Here is a 6,000-nt window from a genome sequence, read left to right as displayed (position 1 = left end):
CGGGCTAGGTTACCAAAAGTAAAAATGTGAACTAAATAAGGCCGGGAGTCGTTTTTATTGTTTAAAACACTATTTCTCGACCAGAATATGCTTTTTCAAAAAAGCCATGTTCCCATGGCGAGAGACTCATTTTCTGTGAGAAAATGCATTAAAAGGAGGGATTTCATCAGAAACACTATAAATACATATTGTACTGTTCTGAAAACGCACGGAACCCTGAAATAGAATATTTCTCACCAAAAAACGCATTGGTTAAAAACCCTAACTTAAGGCTCTGAGTGTTTGCAGACATGTACAACAGGTATGTTTAAACTATAACGTTTTTAATGAAATCATGTTTCTCTCGAGGAGAAAATGCGTTTAAAGCAATAAAAAGGATTCACTGTGTTTGGCATTGGACCAAACTACCAACAACCTAAACAATGATCAGAACTGGAGAAATTACACATTGACATTGGGTGAAAACACGGAACTCTTAAGGATGTGTTGCAGACTTGTTGAAAATATTCATTTTTCTTGTTTTGTTTCTTTTTGATGAAGTTGTGCTTTTCTTGTCGAGAAAATACGTTTAACGCGATAAAAAGTATTAGTGCTTTACGCATATGGACTAGGTTACCAAAAGTAAAAATGTGAACTAAATAAGGCCGGGAGTCGTTTTTATTGTTTAAAACACGATTTCTCGACCAGAATATGCTTTTTCAAAAAAGCCATGTTCCCATGGCGAGAGACTCATTTTCTGTGAGAAAATGCATTAAAAGGAGGGATTTCATCAGAAACACTATAAATACATATTGTACTGTTCTGAAAACGCACGGAACCCTGAAATAGAATGTTTCTCACCAAAAAACGCATTGGTTAAAAACCCTAACTTAAGGCTCTGAGTGTTTGCAGACATGTACAACAGGTATGTTTAAACTATAACGTTTTTAATGAAATCATGTTTCTCTCGAGGAGAAAATGCGTTTAAAGCAATAAAAAGGATTCACTGTGTTTGGCATTGGACCAAACTACCAACAACCTAAACAATGATCAGAACTGGAGAAATTACACATTGACATTGGGTGAAAACACCGTAACTCTTAAGGATGTCTTGCAGACTTGTTGAATAGTTCATTTTTCTTGTTTTGTTTGTTTTTGACCAAATTGTGCTTTTCTTGTCGAGAAAAGGCGTTTAAAGCAATAAAAAGGATTCACTGTGTTTGGCATTGGACCAAACTACCAACAACCTAAACAATGATCAGAACTGGAGAAATTACACATTGACATTGGGTGAAAACACGGAACTCTTAAGGATGTGTTGCAGACTTGTTGAAAATATTCATTTTTCTTGTTTTGTTTCTTTTTGATGAAGTTGTGCTTTTCTTGTCGAGAAAAGACTTTTAACGCGATAAAAAGTATTAGTGCTTTACGCATATGGACTAGGTTACCAAAAGTAAAAATGTGAACTAAATAAGGCCGGGAGTCGTTTTTATTGTTTACAACACGATTTCTCGACCAGAATATGCTTTTTCAAAAAAGCCATGTTCCCATGGCGAGAGACTCATTTTCTGTGAGAAAATGCATTAAAAGGAGGGATTTCATCAGAAACACTATAAATACATATTGTACTGTTCTGCAAACGCACGGAACCCTGAAATAGAATGTTTCTCACCAAAAAACGCATTGGTTAAAAACCCTAACTTAAGGCTCTGAGTGTTTGCAGACATGTACAACAGGTATGTTTAAACTATAACGTTTTTAATGAAATCATGTTTCTCTCGAGGAGAAAATGCGTTTAAAGCAATAAAAAGGATTCACTGTGTTTGGCATTGGACCAAACTACCAACAACCTAAACAATGATCAGAACTGGAGAAATTACACATTGACATTGGGTGAAAACACCGTAACTCTTAAGGATGTCTTGCAGACTTGTTGAATAGTTCATTTTTCTTGTTTTGTTTGTTTTTGACCAAATTGTGCTTTTCTTGTCGAGAAAAGGCGTTTAAAGCAATAAAAAGGATTCACTGTGTTTGGCATTGGACCAAACTACCAACAACCTAAACAATGATCAGAACTGGAGAAATTACACATTGACATTGGGTGAAAACACGGAACTCTTAAGGATGTGTTGCAGACTTGTTGAAAATATTCATTTTTCTTGTTTTGTTTCTTTTTGATGAAGTTGTGCTTTTCTTGTCGAGAAAAGACTTTTAACGCGATAAAAAGTATTAGTGCTTTACGCATATGGACTAGGTTACCAAAAGTAAAAATGTGAACTAAATAAGGCCGGGAGTCGTTTTTATTGTTTACAACACGATTTCTCGACCAGAATATGCTTTTTCAAAAAAGCCATGTTCCCATGGCGAGAGACTCATTTTCTGTGAGAAAATGCATTAAAAGGAGGGATTTCATCAGAAACACTATAAATACATATTGTACTTGTCTGAAAACGCACAGAACCTTGAAATAGAAGGTTTCTCACGAAAAAACACATTGGTGATACCCCTATCTTAAGGCTCTGAGTGTTTGCACACATGTACAACAGGCATGTTTAAACTATAACGTTTTTAGTGAAATTATGTTTCTCTCGAGGAGAAAACGCGTTTAAAGCCATAAAAAGATTTTACTGTGTTTGGCATTGGACCAAACTACCAACAACCTAAACAATGATCAGAACTGGAGAAATTACACATTGACATTGGGTGAAAACACCGTAACTCTTAAGGATGTCTTGCAGACTTGTTGAATAGTTCATTTTTCTTGTTTTGTTTGTTTTTGACCAAATTGTGCTTTTCTTGTCGAGAAAAGGCGTTTAAAGCAATAAAAAGGATTCACTGTGTTTGGCATTGGACCAAACTACCAACAACCTAAACAATGATCAGAACTGGAGAAATTACACATTGACATTGGGTGAAATCATGTAACTCATAGAGACATGTTGCAGTCTTGTTGAATAGATTCATTTTTCTTGTTTTGTTTGTTTTTGATGAAATTGTGCTTTTCTTGTCGAGAAAAGGCGTTTAACGCGATAAAAAGGTTTAGTGCGTTCGGAATACGGGCTAGGTTACCAAAAGTAAAAATGTGAACTAAATAAGGCCGGGAGTCGTTTTTATTGTTTAAAACACTATTTCTCGACCAGAATATGCTTTTTCAAAAAAGCCATGTTCCCATGGCGAGAGACTCATTTTCTGTGAGAAAATGCATTAAAAGGAGGGATTTCATCAGAAACACTATAAATACATATTGTACTGTTCTGAAAACGCACGGAACCCTGAAATAGAATATTTCTCACCAAAAAACGCATTGGTTAAAAACCCTAACTTAAGGCTCTGAGTGTTTGCAGACATGTACAACAGGTATGTTTAAACTATAACGTTTTTAATGAAATCATGTTTCTCTCGAGGAGAAAATGCGTTTAAAGCAATAAAAATGATTCACTGTGTTTGGCATTGGACCAAACTACCAACAACCTAAACAATGATCAGAACTGGAGAAATTACACATTGACATTGGGTGAAAACACGGAACTCTTAAGGATGTGTTGCAGACTTGTTGAAAATATTCATTTTTCTTGTTTTGTTTCTTTTTGATGAAGTTGTGCTTTTCTTGTCGAGAAAATACGTTTAACGCGATAAAAAGTATTAGTGCTTTACGCATATGGACTAGGTTACCAAAAGTAAAAATGTGAACTAAATAAGGCCGGGAGTCGTTTTTATTGTTTAAAACACGATTTCTCGACCAGAATATGCTTTTTCAAAAAAGCCATGTTCCCATGGCGAGAGACTCATTTTCTGTGAGAAAATGCATTAAAAGGAGGGATTTCATCAGAAACACTATAAATACATATTGTACTGTTCTGAAAACGCACGGAACCCTGAAATAGAATGTTTCTCACCAAAAAACGCATTGGTTAAAAACCCTAACTTAAGGCTCTGAGTGTTTGCAGACATGTACAACAGGTATGTTTAAACTATAACGTTTTTAATGAAATCATGTTTCTCTCGAGGAGAAAATGCGTTTAAAGCAATAAAAAGGATTCACTGTGTTTGGCATTGGACCAAACTACCAACAACCTAAACAATGATCAGAACTGGAGAAATTACACATTGACATTGGGTGAAAACACCGTAACTCTTAAGGATGTCTTGCAGACTTGTTGAATAGTTCATTTTTCTTGTTTTGTTTGTTTTTGACCAAATTGTGCTTTTCTTGTCGAGAAAAGGCGTTTAAAGCAATAAAAAGGATTCACTGTGTTTGGCATTGGACCAAACTACCAACAACCTAAACAATGATCAGAACTGGAGAAATTACACATTGACATTGGGTGAAAACACGGAACTCTTAAGGATGTGTTGCAGACTTGTTGAAAATATTCATTTTTCTTGTTTTGTTTCTTTTTGATGAAGTTGTGCTTTTCTTGTCGAGAAAAGACTTTTAACGCGATAAAAAGTATTAGTGCTTTACGCATATGGACTAGGTTACCAAAAGTAAAAATGTGAACTAAATAAGGCCGGGAGTCGTTTTTATTGTTTACAACACGATTTCTCGACCAGAATATGCTTTTTCAAAAAAGCCATGTTCCCATGGCGAGAGACTCATTTTCTGTGAGAAAATGCATTAAAAGGAGGGATTTCATCAGAAACACTATAAATACATATTGTACTGTTCTGAAAACGCACGGAACCCTGAAATAGAATGTTTCTCACCAAAAAACGCATTGGTTAAAAACCCTAACTTAAGGCTCTGAGTGTTTGCAGACATGTAAAACAGGTATGTTTAAACTATAACGTTTTTAATGAAATCATGTTTCTCTCGAGGAGAAAATGCGTTTAAAGCAATAAAAAGGATTCACTGTGTCTGGCATTGGACCAAGCTACCAACAAGCTAAGCAATGATCAGAACTGGAGAAATTACACATTGACATTGGGTGAAAACACAGAACTCTTAAGGATGTCTTGCAGACTTGTTGAATAGTTCATTTTTCTTGTTTTGTTTGTTTTTGACCAAATTGTGCTTTTCTTGTCGAGAAAAGGCGTTTAAAGCAATAAAAAGGATTCACTGTGTTTGGCATTGGACCAAACTACCAACAACCTAAACAATGATCAGAACTGGAGAAATTACACATTGACATTGGGTGAAAACACGGAACTCTTAAGGATGTGTTGCAGACTTGTTGAAAAGATTCATTTTTCTTGTTTTGTTTCTTTTTGATGAAGTTGTGCTTTTCTTGTCGAGAAAATACGTTTAACGCGATAAAAAGTATTAGTGCTTTACGCATATGGACTAGGTTACCAAAAGTAAAAATGTGAACTAAATAAGGCCGGGAGTCGTTTTTATTGTTTAAAACACGATTTCTCGACCAGAATATGCTTTTTCAAAAAAGCCATGTTCCCATGGCGAGAGACTCATTTTCTGTGAGAAAATGCATTAAAAGGAGGGATTTCATCAGAAACACTATAAATACATATTGTACTTGTCTGAAAACGCACAGAACCTTGAAATAGAAGGTTTCTCACGAAAAAACACATTGGTGATACCCCCTATCTTAAGGCTCTGAGTGTTTGCACACATGTACAACAGGCATGTTTAAACTATAACGTTTTTAGTGAAATTATGTTTCTCTCGAGGAGAAAACGCGTTTAAAGCCATAAAAAGATTTTACTGTGTTTGGCATTGGACCAAACTACCAACAACCTAAACAATGATCAGAACTGGAGAAATTACACATTGACATTGGGTGAAAACACCGTAACTCTTAAGGATGTCTTGCAGACTTGTTGAATAGTTCATTTTTCTTGTTTTGTTTGTTTTTGACCAAATTGTGCTTTTCTTGTCGAGAAAAGGCGTTTAAAGCAATAAAAAGGATTCACTGTGTTTGGCATTGGACCAAACTACCAACAACCTAAACAATGATCAGAACTGGAGAAATTACACATTGACATTGGGTGAAATCATGTAACTCATAGAGACATGTTGCAGTCTTGTTGAATAGATTCATTTTTCTTGTTTTGTTTGTTTTT

This window comes from Lampris incognitus, unplaced genomic scaffold (genome assembly GCF_029633865.1).
Source record: "Lampris incognitus isolate fLamInc1 unplaced genomic scaffold, fLamInc1.hap2 scaffold_93, whole genome shotgun sequence".
Taxonomy (NCBI): Eukaryota; Metazoa; Chordata; class Actinopteri; order Lampriformes; family Lampridae; genus Lampris; species Lampris incognitus.
The sequence above is the reverse complement of the archived record's forward strand: the minus strand, read 5'-3'. Positions refer to the sequence as shown.